At 42.9% G+C, this 22,285-nt stretch overlaps 1 protein-coding gene across 1 annotated transcript in view; it reads right to left on the reverse strand.

The window, feature by feature from the left end:
* The window catches only part of MAF (MAF bZIP transcription factor), a 680,268-nt gene that overhangs the window by 290,297 nt on the left and 367,686 nt on the right, over positions 1 to 22,285 (reverse strand). The window contains exon 6 of the mRNA XM_068161626.1: positions 868 to 1,045. The gene's annotated coding sequence lies outside the window, so the exon portion shown is untranslated. The remainder of the gene's footprint in view (positions 1 to 867; positions 1,046 to 22,285) is intronic.

The raw sequence follows: 22,285 nt of genomic DNA on the forward strand, positions 1-22,285 counted from the left end.
AACTGATGCAACACATGTAGAATGACATATTTGAAAGCATGGGCTCTGCATATCAGGTTCCAGCACAAGTCAAACCATTTCAGCTTTAGAATCTCATACTTGAAGAGCTGAGACCCGAGACTAGAATTTTCTTCCTTATCATCTTTCTGAGTTGCTTTACCTCAGTACATATTTATATAATGAATATTTTCCCTGCACAGAACTGCCCTCCTCAGCTGAATACCTGCAAATTGGAAAATGGGAGCAGAACCCACTGGCATTCATCCTAATGCTGCTACTTGCTCCTGTGTCCTTGCCAAAGTCACTAGAGATCTGATCATATAAGAGCAACCAAAACCTCTGCAGTTGCCCTCCCCCCCCCCCACCACCCTTTGCTGTGCAGCTGGATAATTTCTGTATGCACCAGGGAAAGGAAGCCAGGTTTCATTTGGGCTCAGTTACCACATGGCAGCTGTAGCACATCAACCAGATCTGTTTGGAAGGTGTCCTGCCGCAGAGGACTGCACACTCCTTAGGTGTAAAAAAACTGTGCAGGAGGAATGGAGATAAGGCACTTCTAACTCTTCCCTGAATCATTTCAGCATCCAGCTAAATTTTTTCCTCTTATACACATGGAACAGCACTTTGAGGTCAAATATGAGTAACTTGACAGCTGTCATCATGGTACCTTAGTCCTTACCATGGACTGTGATGGTACCGCAGCAGAGGTCACACTTTCCATAACAGTACTTTTCAGTCATGTAGGAAGCTTGGTGACTTGCTCTGCTTTCTAAGCTGAGGAAAATACCAGGAACTGTCCTCTGCCCACCCCCTACTTCCTTTAGAGAAACCTCAGCAGTCTTCACAGAAATAGGAAATGACTGTTACCTTCAGGCTTGCAGCTTTTTAGGTTCTGGCCTTCTTTTTCTCTTTAAAAAGTTGGCTCTTCCTTCCATTGCTTTCTGCTTGCCTCCATCTTCCAACTCTTTTTGAAACAAGCCTCCTCTTTCTTTTAGTCCCACTTTTCACTTGAGTGCTTCAGTCACCATGAAAGACATGCCAACAGCTAGGACATTAAAAGAACCAAAGGCATGAGTTCAGTCAGGTTTTGGTATTTTTACTACCTGACAAATTCTCTATCATACACCTCTCAAACTTTGCTTCTCCAGAAAGAGAAAAGCTGGTGAAGGAAAAAAGGAAAATCTTTCTCTTGGCTAGGGCAAAACTCTGGCCTGTCAGAATAGTGGATTTGGAATGAGGTGAGGAGTTTGTCCCTGGCTTACTGGAGTGTTCATGGACATCTCAGGCTCACAGAGCTCTTGCTATGAAAGTTGCTCCCTTGCCATGTTATATGTGGCTTCATTAGAGCAAAACTCACAGAGTTGGGCTGCTTATACAAGGAGAAAATTACCATTCACAGTGGCTGCTGTCATAATTTTACAGTATGAGAAAGGGACTAAAAAGAGTAATCAAGACAGAAGTTGTAGCACTTTGGGGTTTATTTATTTATTTTGTTTTCCCCTGGGTAAAAATAAATCCTTAAGATAAGATCTAATAAATCATGTAAGCTTTTAGTATTACTTGCAGTGGAAGATTTTCATAGTATTTGGTTGAGGATACAATCTGCCCTGGCAATTGTTGTGGCTGTTTGTTTTTCCAAGTGAATGAAAGCATGGAGATGAGCAGAAGTTACTGCAACCACTGCTGCCTCATTTACCTCTGCTGTCGGGTTGCTACTGGTAGGAGTGCTCAGTTTTATACAGGAAATACAATTGCAGGTGCAAAACTCCAAGCTCATGTTTACACCCACCAGCGGGAGGCTCACCTTCTTAAACACATCTGTCTATGTGCAAAGCACTAGAGAAATTGCCATCATAATGATACCTTCTCCAGCACATGCATAAATATTACAATGTCCCTTCTGCAGAGAAGGAAGTCAGTGCAGGGGTGGGAAAAAAAGCACACGACTTCAGGTCACAGCAACAGCACAGAAAGTCCAGAGTTGTCAGGACTCCCAGCTCCTTAAGCCATGTCTACTTCTCCATTTTAACTTGCTTTTAAGAAATAATTAAAAGCATTGAGAAACTTTCTAAAAACCCACAAGAAGCTTTAGTCAATCTATGTCATATTTGTTTGTTCTAGAGTTGCCAGAAGGTCTTTCGGCCTCCTTGTCATTTTGCACTACATGACCTAAGTAACACTGATATTTATTGCTCATTTTCGTTGAGCTCTTTGAAGACCAATCCACTTAATGATCAGAAACCTCACACAATTTAGAAGATAACATCACTGCAGAGACTTGTTGGGAAGCTTTAATAAGTAAAATGAATACTAAGAGGTGGGCTGGGGTGATTGCTGTGTTTTAATCCTAGATGATAAGAATCAGTCATACCTGCCCATTCTTGCTCGGCGATTACAGAGGAGTTCAAGTGGACACAAATTTTAGGGGATGTTATTATAGTGACTACCTCAAGCACTTGTAAGACACACATTATGATAATAATGCCTGCCCTTAGTGTCACTTGTATTTACCCCCACACAGTTTCCCATGCCGTAGGTGAATCCTGTTACTTCTGATCTGCAGATGGGAAAACCACAGTGACCCCAGTCCCGGCAAGCCCCAGGCAGCCCCAGGCAGGCCAGGCACACACAGCCAACAGCCCAGCACTGGTAGCCTCTTTCCATCCTCACCCAGCACCAGCTCAGTCACTGGACTGCTTTGGAGCAGGGAGTTGCACAGGCCAGAGCCAGTAGGTAGCTGGCAGAGGAGCCAAGGGAACCTGAACAAGGCTGACTTCTGGATTTCAAATGCTTAAGAGTACAAAAGGAAGTATCACAAAGAGTATAATAGAGTAGTGGCTGTACACACAGGCAGTGAAACTTGGTAACACGTTCAAGGTCATACAGGATATCTGTAGGGGAGCAAAGAGGAGAATCTGGTTCCTCCTAGACCTTAGTTCATGCCCCAACAGCTGGATGTGACTCTGTGACATATGGAAACGTGCCTTTAGTCCCACTGCAAAATGCTTCGAATTACAAACTTCCTACTGCCCTTCCAGAGTGTTTTATTTGTGGAAACTTAAAAAAAACCACCAACCAGCCTCTATATAATAACCATGGAAAGTTGTTTTCTTGTAAATAAAGCTGCTTTTATATTATTGTGATAATCTCTCTGGTCCTCAGTGACAGGGTGACCCCAGTTGGTGTAGGAAATGGAGCAATTAATGAGTAATGGACCGTTTCCTGATAAGCACATGCTGCAGCCCATCTTTTGTTCTCAGATCTTCAGGGACTATTCCTTATCACAGGTCTTTTTCCCCTGTGGAGAAACACTTGGAGGTAGCTTTAGGTAACACAGCAATAGATAATTTTCAAAGCCAACTTGAATTAAAGAGTCTTTTCAGCAGTTTTGAGTACGCCATTAGTGGATGACTCCACAGGTGAACGATTTGACTCACCCTCCGAGAGTTTTAGGGTTAGAAAGTCTTGGGTTTCAGAGCTCTTGTCATGAAATGAAGCAATAGGCAGCATCACCTCATTGTCATGAGCACCTTCCAGCCTCACCTGAAACCACTGGGTTCTGTTCTATAAACTGTAGTCTCTGCAGGAAATACCACTTTGAGGGCTGGATTACCATTCTTTGCCTCTCAGAAAAGGCCAAATCCTGACCTGTTTGTTTGTTTGGAGGGTTGTTTTGTTTTGTTTTGTGGGATGTTCACCTTCTCTACACAAACAGATGGCACTGGAACAACAGGTTTCTGTGCACAAGGCAGGGGTGTGTGGATGTGCCGCTCTCCGGCGAGCATAAAACAAAGTAAAACCAGATTGAAAACTTTCATTACCCAGCAATGCAAGTCACAACAGCAGGGTTAAATCTGTTTCTATTTAGACAATATCTGGAACAGTGTTTTATTATACAGCCTGTAAAGCACTGCCTGTGCATGGGTGGAAAGTACATTGTCTCCTTAAATAAAGAACTGGGGCAGGATTGTTTGGCACTTTCCTTTTTGTTCTTCTTTTCTTTTTTCTTTACCCATAAATACAAACTAACCATTTCTCCATACCATTGAACTCCTTGTGGCCTTCCTAGAAACAATAAAAGTATCCAAAAATAAACATCTACTTAGAATAAATATTAACTCAGAGACCTTTAAAATATGAAGAAAATAGCCTCTGCAATATCATCTCTACTCTGATAATGTGAAAGCCATCCCATGGGGTTTAAAACAGGGATTTGAAGGCTTCAGGGTGTCTTATGATGCTCGCCCTAAGCAGGCTGAATGCCAGGCTTTGTGAATGGCTCTGTCTTAAAAGACAGAGCCCTAATCGCTCTCAACTTTTCTAATTCTTCACATTCCTTCTTAGCAAAGTAACTGCCTGCCTCATAATGGCAGAAACATTTGCAGACTAAAAGAAACAAACAGAAAATAATCAATTTTCAAGGTCCCCTTGCAGGCAGGAGGAACTGTTTATGAAACATTTACTGTTCAGTTGCAGGAGAAAATCTCATCTTAATGGCAAAAGGGAAAGCATGGAAATACCAGAAAGAGCTTTGATTTTTATTCTATTTCATTTTATTTTTTGGGGGGGGAATGGGGTGAGTGGGAGTGGGCATAGAAACTCTTCCTGCCCTACCGTTCAGATGATTGACCTTTCCAGCAAGTAGATTCCACCTGTGACTCACCCATGGAAGCAGGAATTTTCAGCTCTGTCATCGAGGAGTGGGTGCTACCACCTTTCATATAAGTGCTACCACCTTTCATATAAAGCAGAACCTCATTGCTGCTCCCAAAGGGGGCAGTTTAGCTTGGAAAGCCATGGCCAGCTTCAGAGTGGCCAAATCTCCACTGTACGAGCAGAGCTCACCTGACTGCCCAAGTGCTTCTCCCATGGCCAGCTCCGGATTCTGAACTAAAAATTTGCCACGTTCTGACTCCCCAGATTTTACAGGTTTACCCCTAACAGAGGGCAAAGCCCTGAAAACTCAAGGCAGCCTTTCTGTGCACAGCTTTCCCTCATGTTTTGCACAAAGCTTGGTGTGGTTCTTGCAGCAGCAGCTTGTTCACACGGCCCCACACCACTCCTGGCTCCACACTCCCTGCACTCCCCAATGCTAAAGACTGACACATAACATGGAAAGACTTCTGATTGAAACCTCATGAATTCACCAGACTCTGCTGGCCACACTTCTGATCACAGCCAGTCATTTCTCTAAAATAATCTATCTCCTGCCTGTGAGGTTAGAGGTTGAATATTTTCTAAGCCTTATCACCTCTTGGATCCATTTTTGATGTTTATCTTCTATGGTAATATTGTAAGAATATAAAGGAAAAAAACAACCCCAAAACACAACAGCTTTTATTGCCTTAACTTAAAAGTAAGAGGAGTTGCTTGTCAATTCCAGTTAAATAATTCATTTAAATCTTGCCAGAAATGTTGAAAAACTAATGTGTGCAGATGAGAAGCAACCTTTCTAAAAATATGAATGGAAAACATCCAGTCTTTCCTGTTATGTTTATAGTTTTTCCCTTACAGCATAACATTAAAATTACCAGCTCTCATGTGGTGTAATTTGGTTACATCCCCTAAAGACACATGAAAGTAGTCCCAAAGGAACTATTTTACTTCAGTGAGAATAGAAGGTGCAGAGTACCTCATCCAGAACATTTATTTGTTGGTCATTAGTGGGTTGGAGCATTGATTTATTGCCTAAATCTCCCCAGACCTCCACTCCATACAGGTGAAGTGGCCCAGCTCACTTGCCAGTCTTCCATGAGTAGCAAAGACCAGAGCTCAGCTCTTCTGTCCCCAGCAGCTGTGTGGTAACCACAATGCTCCTCCTAACTGTTCCCAAGCCAATAAACAAAAACTTTCAAAAGCCTTCAGCAGTGACCTAACTCTGCTGCCCTTGGGGCCAATGCCAAAACTAGTGATGTTTGCTTGAAGGCTCTGGAAAACCTGATCTGCTGCTTGAGAGCTGCTGAAAACCTGCTCTGTGCATGTTCCCTGTACACAACTCATCTCCTTACCCTCCCTCTGTCCCTGGTTTAGGAAGAACTCTGCTCTGCTGCTGCTGTACACTTGGTTACCCCGAGCTTGGATTACCGTAGTTGGTTGTGGGCAACAATTTCTGATGTGAAACATGAAGAGTCTGGGAGAAACGCATCCACAGGATCACAGGATGTTAGGGATTGGAAGGGACCTCCTGAGATCATTGAGTCCAACCCCCTTGCCAGAGCAGGACCAGGGACAGGTTGCACAGGAATGCATCCAGATGGGTCTTTGAAGACTCCAGAGAAGGACACTCCACAACCTCTCTGGGAAACCTGCTCCATGACCCTCACAGTGAAGAAGTTCCTCCTCACACTGATGTGGAATCTTCTGTGCTGTAGTTTATGTCCATTGCTCCTTGTCCTATCACAGAGTGCAACTGAGCAGAGCCTGTCCCGTCCCTCTTGACACTCAGCCCTCAGATATTTATAAACATTTATTAAATCCCTTCTCAGTCTTCTCTTCACTTGACTAAACAGCCTCAGGGCTCTCAGCCTCTCCTCATAGGGCAGTGCTCCAGTCCCTTCATCATCTTTGTAGCCCTTCCTTGGACTGTCTCCAGCAGATCCCTGTCCTTCCTGAACTGGGGAGCCCAGAACTGGATGCAATAGTCCAGCTGAGGTCTCACCAGGGTAGAGTGGAGGGGGGAGGAGAACCTCCCCAGATCTGCTGGACAAGCTCCTCCTAACACACCCCAGGATCCCATTGGCCTTCTTGGCCACCAGGGCACATTGCTGGCCCATGGATAAGTTGTTATCCACCAGGATTCCCAGGTCCTTCTCCATGGGACTGCACATGAAGTGTCTCAAATTTGCAAGCAGGTGTACAAGTTATTAGACCCTGATGTAGTACACCAGATAAGTTCAGTGCTTCATTTTAAACAAATATAATACCACTAAGTCCAGTTTAACAACATTATGCTACATGCTTAACACAAACTTAAGCCTAAGTGCCTGACTAATTAATTCTCTCCCTATGTATTTTCTCTCCAGTTGATTTGGAGCCACTTGATGCCACCTTACACAGACACACGAGCACAGCTTCTCTAAAACAATACACTGGGACCAGTCTTCATACACTGGGAAGCTAACAGGCAAGTGTCTGAGGATTTGTTTTCCCATTAAAATTGATCATTGTATTTTGGGGCAGTTTATCACTTGAGAAGCTGATAAAGATAGGACATTTTCTGGATGTCACCTCAGTGCTGCCAGGCAATGGGCTGCTTTACCAGCCCTTAGCAAAGAGGCACATACAGTAAGTACATTCCTGAGAATGTGTGTAGATTCTTGCTACAGTTGTTAAATTAAATAGGGCTGAAAGAGTAAATTTGCCCAGCTGGACATTACACATTGCACTTTTGTGGCCTTCACGTTTTAATGCTAATTCTTGTCAGCTTCATAAACTGGTCTGTCATGGGCAGGCAGAAGACTGGTAGAGAGCTGAAGCTCCCTTGCACTGTCCTTGGGCTTTTTGCTTTGAAATAGCTCCACTACATCTGTGTAGACTTGAAATGGGAGGTGGTAAAAGAGAAGTGGGAGGTGGTAAAGGAGACGTGGGAGGTGGCAAAGGAGAAGTGGGAGGTGGTAAAGAAGTGGGAGCAGATTGTTCTTTACAGATTCAGTCTCTGATGAGGAGTCAAGGAATCAATTCTTAGTGCAAACATGCGGGTTTCAGTAGGTTGTACCACCTTGATAGGGAGAAGTTATCCCTAGTGATTCCTTCATTATTTAATCTACATCACTTTCCTAGCCATTTTGGTTTAAGGTAATTTCTGATGAGTACCACACCTCTCAAACCACAACCGCTATGGAATTTGCACAGATACCACCAAGGACTAGTTTTTGACTTGCGTTACTCATGCAAGGGAGTAAGAATCTACAGCCAAATACAAGTCCTCAGCTCCTGGCCTGATCAACAAACATCCCATGTCCAGGGATAAGCAGCAGCTCTGTCACACAGCTTGCTGCTATAGGTGAAGTGATGCAGGTGAGGTGCTGAAGAGAAGAAATCGTGACCCATACAGCAAGTTTCTTGCCACATGGAGCCCCTTAGCCAGAGCTTGGTGTAAAGGCTCAGCCTAATCCTCATAGCTGTTCTTGAAGAGTCAGTTATAAAATCCAGTAATCAACTGAAGAAGCTAATTGCTGATATTCCATTAAATAAGAAACCCAAATGCATTAGTGGTCTCTGTCACACACTGCTCTACATGTATATGCAAATCCAACACACATCTTATTGAGCAAATCCAACACTGGCCCTTCCAGATTGAGCATAAATAATTAGATCTGTCTCTCTTTAGACAAAGTATCAGGAGAGAAAGCTTCAAAAATATTTTCTCCTGCAATCCAGTGCTATTTCTTTAAATAAAGGGTTCTGTCAGTTCTGTGAGGCATTTAGCTTAGCACCATTAATACACAATACAGCCTGTCACCATGTAGTGAACTCTTCATGACCCTGGTGCAAAGTAACTCCTTTAGCTTAATACTTATGAAAAATATTATTAAAAAATGCTGTTGAAATGTGAGCATCATTTATAGTCAGTGTTAAACCAGAGGGATATTGCCAGCTCCACCAAGCATTTCACAAAAGATGGGGGCCACTCATCTTCTCTCAGGGATGCAGAGGAACACCGGGAGCTGGAAATGGGAGCTTCCCAACACATTTCCATTGTTTCCCTCTACAGGCACCCACATGTTTCTCTAGCTAGGTATTTCACCTTTCAGCAGAAACGTCTCAAAGCTGGCCTGCATGCTAAGGTTTTAATTTTCCCTGCTTTGTAACAGAGCAACAAATGTGTGCTATGCACACGACCATGTCCTGATGTGCCAAGACCTGGCCTTTGAAGGTCACAGCTCCTCCCTTGGAGAAGGGCATCTTGGTCAGGAAGGATCTGGGAGAGGAAGTCCGGGGTTGTGTCTGCTCTTCCTGCCTTGCAGAGGGGGAAATTTTAATACTTCTCTGCAAACAAAAGACAGCAAATGATTTCTTCTGGTCATTCAAACACACAGACCTCTGGCTTGCTGAGCTGTCAACAGAACTACCTGCAGGATTTGGTCTGTGTGTAAGGGCTGTCCACCAAGCAGTACCAGAAGTGGCCAGCGAAGATGCTTGTGCTAGGATAGTCGTTGCCTTGGGATCCTTCTAGAGCAAATGGATGGACAGGCACCACAGAGGACAAATGCACTTCCCTAAAGGAATGCCTCTATCTCCTACTGAATACATTAGGCATTTTATGTGCCTAATTTAGATACTTCATTTAATCCAGGCCTTAGTTCAAGCTTTGGCAACTTGAACTGAACTCAAGAAGCTCTCACAAGCTCCTCGTTTGTGTAGCATTCAGGAAATACATCTGGCAGCAGGGGCTGAGCCCTCAGCCCACAGCATCGTTGCTTTTGTGGATGGAGCACACAAGGATTGCCTGTCTGAACGGTCTGTGTCAGAAAAAGGGGGTTTTCCACATTTGGAAGAGGGCCACCACTGGAAGCTGAACCTGGCCAGACCAGTTAGCAACATTTTCAGGATAAACAAAGCAGTGCATTGCCTGGGCCACTGGCTGATTATAATAGCTATGAAATTACCCAATTTAGTTCACCACGTCAATAAAATTCGTACAGAAATACCACCAGAGTCTTGGCTATCGTATGGATAACTGCATGAAACTTACCCAAGCCAATGTGACAACCATTTAAGAGGACTAACCTCTGTCATACGGTTTTCATTTTATATGCATGCTGTACAAACACAACCACCACAAATATGCATTACAGGCTGCCTGGGACTCACTACTGAGGTGAATTAGCGCTGTAGTCTGACCTGTTGAAAAGCTTAACCTTTAACCTGCCAGGCAATGGCGGTTGCAATTTGCAAGCCATTCTTGTGTCGAGTGGCTGAAAACATACTTATTTACTTGTGTAAAGCCATAAATGGAAAGGGCTGGGTGAGCTCAGCTTACTTCCCAGTTCACAGACCATGTCACAAAACACTACCACATGTTCAGCAAGTAATTCAGCATGAGGACTGAAAGCTACTGCACTGTGACCCAAATTCACTCTGCAGAGAAAGAAAAGTTTCTCCTAATCTGGAGCGAGAAGAAGATAATTCAAAGTGACTCCCTTTTTAACTAACTTCCCACTATGCTTCCAAGAAAAAGAAATTCAAACAAGTTGTTTGAAAATAAGTCATTTTGCCCTCACAAAAACTCTGCACAGACTTAGGGCTTGAGAAACTGAAACCCTCCCCATAGCTGCCCTGATGTACCAATCATTAGACGAATCTATCTCCTCTCGCTGCCCACTGATGAGTCTCAGCTCTGGTAGGGCAAAGCATTAATTCACTCACTTTTCCATCTCATCTGCAAAGGCTGCCAGTGGTGCTATTTAGGATTAGCTGCAGAGAGGGAGGTGGGAGTTGGACAGAAATGTCATTTCCTACCGACAGGTTTTGCAAGATTCATCACTTATCAGTTTTTTTGAAAGATGCATCGTTTCAGGATGTGAAGCTGGCCCATGCTAGACCTGCTCTGGTCTATCAAATGAAACCAAGTCAGTAGATAACCCAGGTCTAGCAAAGTGGATGTTTTGTAATGGAGATAGCTAGATAACAACTATTTCTAGATCAAAGTCAGTGACTAAGCATTGCTCTTGGCTTGCTGGGATTTCTGTCTGACTGCATAACCACAGGTAGGCTTGAGTTGCAAAATTCAGATCAGGATGCAAACTGCATCAACTTGGAAATGTTTAGCTGCAGAGACCTGGTACAGTTAGCAGAGAAATGTGACAGGAATCAGGATGCTCAGAACCAGGTCTGTGTATGAATTATGGCCAGCCTGACCACAGGTTGCAGTCCTGCTCCATCTTCAATCCCAGTGCAGAAGTAATTGTACCTCAGAGCTTTCTGATCAGCCTAAAGCCAAGTTTAGGTTCCCCTGCACTTCCAGCTCCATGTTTGCACAGACCAAAAAGATCTATAACTCAATTCTTTCATTAAAGCAGACTATTTTGGTCTTTGATTATTCCTTTCCCTTACAAGTCCTACAAAAAGAAAAGAAAGAAAAAAAAAAAGCCTTACTGTATATATTTACTGTGTTTCAGTAAAGACAGACCAAAAGGTTCATTTCTCTTACTGCAGAAGCTTTACACTATCCAGAAAAAGCTGAAAAGCCCTAGATGAGCCAGGAAGGGTTGGTGAGGGATGCGAGGGAACCGCACACTATATATATATTGCTGCTCTTTGATGCTTTCATACACATACCATAGGCAGCTGCAACCCTACAAGTTTTAGGTTAAAATGGGACACATACTCTGGGATATATCAAGGAATATGAAAAGATGACACAGCAAGCAATAAGGATTGAAGAGGATAGAGCAGAACACAGATGTACAGGCTTGGTTTACAACAACTGAAGGTGCATTGAAACACCCACAGCCCATGCTGGTACTGAGATCTTGCTTTCATTTATTTTCTGAATCTGGGATAAAATAATAATAGTGGTAATGCTCATAATAGTTCAGAATTCACCATCATTCCAGGCTGAGTATTAGTGAGAAGCTGAAGATCTGTTTCTAGATAAAAATTGAAAGATCTTTGGGTCTAGAACTGCAGTTTGCAGAAAAACTAATCTCGGGTGGCAGCTGTGTCATATTCTTCCACCATATTTAAGAGTTGGTTTGCTTGATGAATATCAGCTTTTGAAACAATATTGCTGCTGATGGTAGGGTTGTATTTGTTGATTATGAAGAAAGAAGCACATTTCCTCCAAAGAGAAGAACCAATACTCCCCACTGGTTGAGAGCTTGCTGTGATAGCGCTGCAGTCAGAGCCTGGCAATAATTACACCTCAGGTTTTGCGGTCACTTTGGATTGGTGTGAACATGATAAATGACACGTTTTAATTTGAACTATTGCTCAGCAGGCCTGTTCAGGTAGGCAATAATTCACTCGAGCAGGCAATAAACCTGAACAGGTAATAGCCCACACTTTGAAGTATGCCAGCAAACTCTTTAGCAACAAAATAAATATGTACACGAACTTCCGCCATAAATTGTCTTTGGTGAGGCAGACCTAGTAAGAGTTTCAGAGCTGGCTTTTCAGGTACTCATGAGTAGCAGAATGAGTCAGTGGGCAGATCCTACTACTGCATTAATTCTTTGAAGCTGGACTAATGAACTGGGCCAACATCCACTGAAGTTAGTAGGAGTCTTCTGTTCAATGAAGGCAGAGTGACTAAGCTGGTAGGGCAGTTCGGTCATTTTACTAACATAAGTAAATTGCCTTCCCATGAAACCACTGACTTACAAATGAGCCTATCCTTATGCAGCCAGGCACAGGGATACTTATCCCTGCAGAGTAGCTGTGCTACTGCTCAGAAGAGATACAGGAGGCTACAAACAGCTCCCATTCTCAGTGCTCAGGAAATCTGCAGGTGAAACACGTTTGCACAGCACTTTTCATCACAGCCTTCCTTTTGCCGCGCTCCAACAAGGCTGTTTGTTGGACATTGCATCACTTTCCCATTACAAATACAACATTTTCAAACTTGGGGCAAAAGCAGACAAGGTTTCAGTTACTTATGTCACTGTGTTTTTGTGCTAGTAACACATTTTTGTCACTGTGGGATGCTGTTATAAAGGAAAGCAGATGAGACTTGGTTTCCCTTTCTTTTGGCTGTCAGCTGGTCTTAGTTTCATAGGTCAGGACCTACAGTGTTATCACTGATTACCCTAATGCATGTTAACTTGTGATACAAGGGGCAAAAGAATGCAGAGAGTGACATGACTCAAGCCAGCTTGATGCTGGTGTGTGCTCTCTTCTTTGCAATAAACAAGGGACAGAATTCAAAGTCAGAAGCAAAAGTAGCAACAGATTGACTGGAAAGAGACAGTTTATCATCAGCTAGAGATGGCTGTGGGCTCCAATTGTTCTGCCTGCCTAGCCATGCATATTTTGAGACGCTCCAGTCTCTGAGACTGTGCCTACTACAGGACAATCCCCAACCTGTTTGCAGAAGTGTTTCCATCAAATCATCCTGGAGGCAGGATAGCACAGTATGTGCCACCATTCTTTGGCTGTTGGGAGGGACCTTTTTGTGGAGATTCACCATGCAGGGCATAGTGTACTTTGATGGCTCACTGATGAGCGCTTACCTTTAGAGAACACAGCAAATTAATTTCTGTGCTGGGTTTTGAATCCACACTTACATTCTTTTCCTGCTCGAAGTTGCCTAGCTCTGTCATTCTGGTTTGATCCATCCCAGGAACAAGATCTAGCATCTTTCTTCAGATGTGAATCAGGACCTAAAAGCCTTCCTTCTCTCTTCCCACACCATCTGGGAATTTCCATCTTTTGTTACTTACAAAAAGAGGAAAGGATTGAGGGCAGTTCACCACGTTTATTTCACTTGGTATGTGTTCGCCTTTGCTTTAACACAGGCTGTTTTCATGCCAAATGACAGTTCTATTTGTCCCCCCCCCCACCCCCCTTTTCTTTCTTTTCTTTTTTTTTTTTTGGTGTGTGTAGCCTTATGTAGAACATCTGGTTTTAAAAGTGTCGCAATTTCTAAACATATTCTAATGCTCTTGGGATCAGAATATCAACAACTGTCTATTGCGGTAAACCGCATGTCTGGAAAACATTCCTGCAAACTGAGTTCTTAAATAAACATAAAGCATCTATAACACATAATGCAAAGCAACATTCCCTCGTAAACTCAATATTTAGACCAGATGAGGTGCAAAATGCATTTTTTTTTCCCCTGGGCTGAACCATCAGGATTTACAATAACATCGCCGGGCTTTCCGTTGTGTACAAGAGAGGGCAGAGGTGTGGCATGCGGAGTGGAGCTGGTTCTGCGTTTAAGTCCCAGCTTGTGAGATTTTCCTTGCTCTGCTTGGAGAAGGGAGGCAGAATACAGAATCAACCAGGTTGGAAAAAACCTTTGAGATCATCGAGTCCAACCTCTCACCCAACACCGTCTAATCCACTAAACCACGGCACCAAGTGCCTCATCCAGCCTCTTTTTAAACACCTCCTGTGATGGTGACTCCACCACCTCCCTGGACAGCCCATTCCAAGGGCAAATCACTCTTTCTGTGAAGAATGTCTTCCTAATATCCAGCCTAGATCAGGAGCACGTCCTCTGTAGAGTTTCTACTATTATTAGAAAGTGGGAATCTAAAGAGAAGCTGTAAAGGAGTGACAGATTAGGAGTGCCTGCATCTGATAAGCCTAACCATCTTGTGTAATATCTGCACCTATGCTAATTATCTGCATGCATGTGTCTGAAATCCAGAGGCAATTCAGACATAGCTTCAAGATTAAATAAACTGAATAAGATGGTGAAAGGAAAATTGCAGTAAATTGGTCTGAGTGGGAAGCTTTTGTTATTTTCAATCATTATTATTATTATTTATAGGGTGTGGAAAGTGGAACCCTAAGCAAATTTAGAGAGATATGCAGTCATGCTTAAAAAAAAAGAGGTTTCACTTTGAAAACCCTCTCAACCCTCTCCACACTGGTTTCAGAAGTATTTGCTTTGCTCTTGCTGAGGAATAGTACCAAAGCATATAAACACTCCTAGAAAGTGATCTGAAGTATTGGTGGATGATGAAATTGGTTGACTGGAAACAGAAAATCTGAAAACTCATTTAAACTATTGCTAAATGCTACAAATGTGTTTTGATTATTCTTCCAGATTGCTATTTCTTAATAACATTACCTTCTTCCTGCTAAAAAATACTTTCTTCCAATTAATTCTTTAAGAATTTCCACTCTAAACTTCATGCAAAAATGTTTTATGAGAAGAGAAGATGAATACATAAGCTTAGGCTGATGTAATTACATCTGAAGGTTACTGAGGAGTCTACTGAATCCACCTCCTGAGGCATCTCAAAGTTAAGGTTTACCAAGAGAGAATTGAAAAATTAAGTCAAGTCTTATCGTTTCATTCCCTAATATTAAAAAGGGCTGGATCTTTTTTTTGATGATTAACATCTGGAGTTATGTAAGGTAAGATAAGGGTATTAGAACATCTCACTTCCCTGTATAAAGAAGATCATCTGAACAGTATGGAAATGAGGGCCTCCACCCTAATACCCCATTATGCAACTGAGAAGCTGTTTTGGCCCAAAATCTGCACGGATCAGGATGAACAAACCTCCCTTGCATGTTCACCACTAGAAATATGCACCATAGCCTGGTCTTGAGTGACTGTTAGGGGATGGACCCTGTTGGCTTTGAAGATGGAGGCTGCTGAAATTCTAGGTCTACCCTAAGTGATCCTGCTTTGGCAGGGGGGTTGGACTTGAGGTCCCTTCCAACCTCTGATGTGCTGTGATTCAGTGATACTGTCTCACAAGGACAAATGCTTTGGTTCCATTCCCCCCAGCCCCTCCTCCCATAACAGACTTATAGAATGGTTTGGGCTGGAAAGAACCTTAAAGAGTATCTAGTCCCAACCCCCTGCCATGGGCAGGGACACCTTCCATCAGCCCAGGTTGCTCAATGCTTCATCCAACCTGGCCTTGAACACTTCCAGGGAGGGGTCATCCACAACCTCCCTGGGCAACCCGTTCCAGTGTCTTATCAACCTCACTGTAAAGAATTTCTTCTTAATATCCAGTCTAAATCTGTCCTCCTCAAGCTTTAATCCATTTGCTCTCATCCTATCACTGCAAACCCTTGTCAAAAGTCCCTTCCAAGCTTTCTTGTAGGCCCCTTTCAGGCACTGGAAGTCTGCTATAAGGTCTCCCTGGAGCCTTCTTTTCCCCAGGCTGAGAAAAACCACAAATTCAAAGTTTTGCATTACTGGTGTGGGCTAGTGGGCTGATATGGTGTAACTGAAACTGCTCCTCCTTTGAAGCTCAAACAAATGGTTTCTAGAAAGCAGAGCCATTTGCAGTTTACTGGAAGCAAGTAAAAATTTAACAAATCAAGCCGAGTGAAAAAGGCTGAGCAGCCAGCCGAACATACATCAAGCTTGAAACAACCGTGCTCTAATGCAGAGCAGATTTGTGCCAACCTGCAGGCACTTCTCAGTCATGGCACTCCCTTGGGGCTCTACCAGTGTGGTGCAGTTTGGGACAACCAAGCAACTCAGCCTCTTGCTTCTGTGAGTGACGCTGCCGGGAAGAGCCACGCTGTTAGCAATGACAATGAGCTGGCTGGTGTCATCTGTACCAAACAGCTGCTTTTTGCCAAGTCTAATCACTGTACTATGCACCTCACCTTCCTGAATGAGAGGTCCTCGTTCAAGCATGTAGTTGATTCAAAAACACATGCTGCATTCATTATAGCTGAATATTAACGAACACCTTGAGTTCTTGGAGCATTATTGGTATCAGGTCTCTTGGCTGCTGCTAGGACAGAAAGCCTCATGGGAAGCTTGATGCCCAGCCAGGACTCAGATTACAAAGCACACACATCTTTCTTTCAATATATTGAAGAATCCACTCAACCTTGCATATCATCCAAATACTTCCTAAGCATACGTGTTTCTCCAGAATGTTTATGTTGGGGTTGAAATGACCCTGGGAAAGTCCAGCTTTCCTCTTCCAGAAGCTGGAAAACAAGGATCACTGAAGGTTTGAAAAGGCATAATTGTCCCACACTTCTATTTTATTTCTTTTTTTTTTCCTCAGGCTTGTTTGCAGTTTTGATAAAATCCTAGAGGAAAATGTGAAGGGTAAGCTCACAGGACAGTTTAGAGCTTAAGCTGTGTTGTGCCCTCCTTACTATACGTTTGATGTAAGGACTAGCATGTGGCCACAAACTCTTAACTAGTCACATTTCCCAGGAATCTGCTCTGTCCATACAAATGCATGACCTCCCTCACTTGAACACTCAAAAACTTTGCAGATTGTTGTGTTTATTGCATAACTTTCCTGGGGAGCACAAGTAAAGAAAGGCTTTTTGCATTTTTAAAAGCTGCCAAGCTGTCCTAAGAGGTAAATAAAGATCCAGCAGTCATCTGTGGTTGCATGTCAGCAGAAGGTGGATCATCCTGAGGACCAGCTCGGTGTCCTGCCTCTGAGATTGCCTTTGCTCTACCCATAAAATGAACTGCTTCTTACTGAGGGGCTTGGATGATATTAACATATTTCTTAAATCTGCATCCAATATAATATATCCCATTTCTTCAAAGTATTATATCTTTGGCATCTTTTGTTGAGTAAGCTGGAAATAAATGTTTCTGTTATCATCCCCAAGGTGCAATATTTATTATTTATTCTAAAGAGTCATGGATATAGATGACTCACATGACCCAGCACCAGAGCTCCCCCCTGTTTCTGTTCCATCCTGTTCCAATTCATTCCCCTGACCCCAAGGACTACCTTGCAGCCTGGGGAAAGATAGGCAACTGGCCAAGACGATCCCTCTGAAATAATGATGAAGAACACTCAAATGAGACACCCCTCACACATCCCTAGAGGAAAGGGACAGCACTTTTGAGGAGGTCAGATGTTCACTGTCATGTAAATTTTGTAGTGCAAAGTCTCTTACCCAATTTCCTGGGGACACTTCAGCCTTTGCAATTTAAAGGGAGCCATTTCACATGCTCCAACATGTAAAAGCTGGCTAGGATCAACCCAACTCTGCTATTTAACAGAAATATGCTCTGAGATATAAGTGAGCAGAAGAGGTGCTTGGTTCAAGAAACCAATCCATGGATTTTGGATAGGATTAGGAGCAAATATCCTTTCTGCTTTTATAAATATTGACAAAAGGAAACAGGAAGATAGGTCTGTCCATAAAGAGGAGGTCTATTAACCATAATGCTGCTCTATTCGAGTGATAGCTTTATCTTTGTATTAAAACAAAAAGGGGAAGGCTAGATATTACCTTTTTAATAGTGATAGTTCTAAACCTCATAAAATATTAGTATCTGTATCAGCTATAAAAATTAACAGCTCCAGATCCTTCAGTGTTGTGCTCTTCAGTTTTATTTTATGATCTGCTTTTCAGTTGTCTCTGTGTGTACGTGTGTGTGTGCACACATGCACACACGTCCCTTCCTTTCTGTGCTGTTTGGCTGTTGATGAATAGGCTTCTAATTGCTCAGCAAGGCTGGATGGGAGGCTTTGCAAGTGGCACTCCTGATTCCTTTACATCAGAGGTCACTATTGTACAGTGAGATCCTGACAGAAGATAGCGATCGCATGATGGAAACCCACACCACCCCCCCTCAAAGGCCACCAAAAAACCCCAAACCAAACCAATACCAGAAGAAAACTCTAGGTTTGATGGTGTGGATTGTTCTCCCATTAAATAACTTTCTAGGCACAAAACTAAAAGATTCTGTCAGGCACCTCAGTCCAAAACTGCCCTTTTAAAATGTTTGGGAGCCAATGTAAACACTAAACTCAGTATGATGTTTGTATTCAGTTACCCAATCTAACTTTTATTAACAATTAATCCATCAAATTTCAATGCCTATAAAATCCTCTGAGTCACAAGCCCCTCTGGAAGCCTGTATCTCAAAACCAAAAATTGCAATTACTGGCATTATTTATATATATTTTTTTTTAATGCAGAACCAAATTTAAGACTGGGTTTTACAAACTGAATTTCTACTGTCTGAAGGCATCAGATTCCCTTGAAGCTCATCTACAGTGTACATACACAGGAACTATAGGAGGCAGCCAGTACATATGGAACAGATAAAGGCCACATAGTTTATTGAACCCTGTGGCCTGCTGATGTAACAAAATAAGCTTTGCAATGAGCAGTCAGATCTTAACATCAGGTCACTCCTTCACTGGAGTGTAATAGATGATAGCTCTCAGAGGGCCAGCTTTGGATCCCCATATTTATCAGGAGCCTTACTTCAGGCTCTGGCCCTCAGTATGCCGAATGAGGGATTTGGAAACATTCGTTCGTAATATTTTGTCTTCTCTGAGCAGAGTATGGTGAGAGGCAGCTGGAAGGTTTCAAGTTCCAACAGTTAAGGGGAAAGAGATCCTGAGACCAGCTTTATGGAAACTTCCCAGTACTAATGAGTCCTCCTCTTCCAAACAGGTTAACAGCTCTTTCTGTTGAGGTAAAAGCCTGAACTGGACTGAACTGTCTCCTCATTGCAATGGCCTCTTACTGAAGACACAAACCAGCTGGTGAAGCCAAAGCAAGCAAGGTGTGTGTGGTGGGTTGAAGTCTGAAACTGCTACAGTGTGCCAAGAACTTTACAGGCTAGATTCTAGTGATGGGCTCCATCGCTCTTGAGAGATATCCAAACTTCTCTCTCTCTTTCATATTCTTATCTATTTTTCCCTTTAAATTCAGCCTTCCCAGCATTTGAAGTCTAATTACTTTGGGATCAGTACCAATGAAATCAGCTCACAAGAGTAAGGATAAGGGAGAAAGTTCTCACACACCTTAATCTGTGGTGCTAATGGAAATATCCTAACCACAGCACAAGGTTTTGAGGGAACATCTAAACTATCTCAGGAAGCCACAGAGCTGTTCCTGTATGCTTGGGGACTGTCAGCTCTGCAGGCAGAGAGAATTCAGCCCCAAGGGTACAGTCCCAATGCTTGTGCCCCAAGGAAACATCCTATGCTTATATGTAGAGAGATGCTCCTAATCATAAACTGTGGCTGTGGCAGGGAGTTTTGGCTTGCAAGCACTGCTTGTTTGCTGGTAGCACAACTGTTAAAACACAGAGACGCTGTTGTTTGAGAGGACATTTTTTTTGAATGGAGATTAGGGAGCTCTGAGAAGAACAGGTGACTATAAACTCTTCAGTGTTTCCAGCAGCTCTCCCTGCATGCTTTTCTTCCCATGTTCATTTCCATGCTGCTGTTGGAAATTAGATAATACCTTCATCCCCTGGTTTCAAGGAAAATCTAGACATTTTCTGAAGAAATTCTATTTCATTCCAGCATCTCAGAGGCCTATCCTGTCTTCTCTGCCCATTAGCCACTTATATTCTCCCAGACACTAGAAAAGAGCAGCTTAATGTCATTCTTGCCATATAAATCCTTTTATCAATGTGAGTGCATTAAACATCTACCTCCTCAATGAAGACCAAAGCTGTTCCTGCTCTGGAAACATACATCTGGTTGAACAGACCACACTTGGATCTCCATACTTCCCACTGAAACAAAGTGACTAAGCCACAGGAGACTTTAAATGTAAGTGCATTTGAATACATTCACAACACAGCACATATCTACAAAAAGCACCTTCTAATGTCCTCTTTTTCCCTTGGAAATCTGCAGGGAACGAGAAGTACATTTCAAGATTATTCACAAACTGAAAGCTCTGAAAGACTTGCAGATACTGACATTGATGTAGATGGCTCTTGTAGGTAGGTAATGCTACAAGACAAGAGACAGCAGCTCACCAGCAGTTGCCTAAGAAAGCAGAACTGAATGAAAAGGTTTTCCAGTCCTGGCAGCCAAAGAAATACAATGAGTCAAACAAGACCTAACGCAGCTCAGGAGTCAAGCAGGTCAGTCTCAAGCCCAGATGAGAAAGAAGGGGGTCATGGTCACCAGTGGCATAAGCAGATAAAAAGATCCAACAACAGCATGGAGACATGCCCCCACTGAGTAAACAGGGGAAGGTCACACAGCTCAGCTCTCCTGCAGCTCACAGGAAAGCTGTCTCACTGCCCAAGACTGGCAAAGAAACCACTGAAACCCTGTGGAAAAGATAATTGCCTTGTGCCATTCTACAAAACATCTCCAAAATGTTCTCTTATCCCAAGTAAGTGAGAAGAAAGTTTGGTATTTTGCCTGCAAAGACAAAAGAGGAGCAAACATTCACAACAATGTGTTGACTCACAAATAATAGGAACTTGAGCTCATTTTCCACCTCCTTAACATTTTCTCCACTGTGTGGGTAGCAGTCAAGAGCCAATTGTTTCTAAAGTCATTGCATTTGTTTTGGTTTAGGAGATGAGATTTAAACACTTCTGGATCAAAAATTAATTTTTTCACCCCACCCCCAATGAAAAAGTTTTCCTAGGAACTGTTGAGATACACAGATGCAGAGATTGTTCATAAAGCTTTCATAAGAGCTTGTGGTCTAACCACAGGGAGCATAGTTGAGTCCTGATTACCTTTTATCTACAAAGGTTAATACATTTCATTCCATTTTGCTCATTGTGTTGTGCATCTCTTAGAGAAAAGGCTAAAAGCAGAGGTCCTTTGTGATTTTTTGCTCCTACAATGTAATTCTCCATGGGCAGATCTCAGCATAATTCTTCACGTGGGAGAAATGAAGATTTAGCCTCATGGTACAGATACCGGGGTGGGGTGGGGGGGAAGACCTACAAGAGGATTCTCAAAATTTGAAGCCATACCATTGTATCTTTGATGTCAAGAACACCTGATCCTCTTCACACACTTTTAAACGAGGTTATACGTTTGACACAGAGCCCTGCGACGACACACTCCCCATAAAGCCTTCGTTCTACATCCTGTTCTCTATTTCCACGGCTCCCTCAGATTTGCATTTCAGTGATGCACTTTGGGATCCTCAGGATGAAGCATACTACTGAAATGTTAAACTAGTTTCCTAGCCTCTTGATTTAATACATTTTCCCCATTAAAGGACAGGAATTATATGAGAAGCCTGCAGCCTAACGCATAAGAAAACAATTATTTAGATAAAGGAGATCTGCACAGCTTATTTATTTCTTGCTCTTCAACCTATTACATGACATCATTTTAATATAAAAGTACTTGGTAATTATGATGCCTTCACTGATTATTCTTTGTTGTACACTGCTGGATCGTCTTTATCTGAGCCCAGAGATCGTTCTAGAGATTTCTTTTTTTTCCCCTTGCACCTTAATGAAGTTCCACCAAGAGTCTTGCAACTTTCTCAACCCCTTGCTTTGCTTTGGTGTGCTCAGGACAGCATTTTCTGTAGTTTCCACATTCTAGGTTTTAATCTTTGCCTAGAGGGCAGCAGAACAGCATCTCCTGAGGATTCCAATACCTAAATTCGCCTTCCTTGTTCAGCGAAGGACCACAGCTTCTTCTTCGGTATTTCTAACGCCGCGCTGGAAGGTACAATCTTGGCCAGCGTGGCTTGGCACGGGCGCGGCGTGGTTAGCCCCATCTGTCTCCCCACTGACCTAACAAACCAAGCTGAGACCTGCCAGGAAAGAGCCTCCACTAGCCGTCCCTGAAGGGTTTTGTCAAACCTGTTGCCAGCAACCCACCAGCTATGAGGTAGTGTCTCTGACTGCTGGGCTGGAGATTGCAGGACTAACTCAATTATTTAATGATGGGGGAGACATTACTGCTGAGAC

This window comes from Melanerpes formicivorus, unplaced genomic scaffold (genome assembly GCF_026170545.1).
Source record: "Melanerpes formicivorus ecotype bairdi unplaced genomic scaffold, bMelFor1.0.p_v2 SCAF_59, whole genome shotgun sequence".
Classification (NCBI taxonomy): domain Eukaryota; kingdom Metazoa; phylum Chordata; class Aves; order Piciformes; family Picidae; genus Melanerpes; species Melanerpes formicivorus.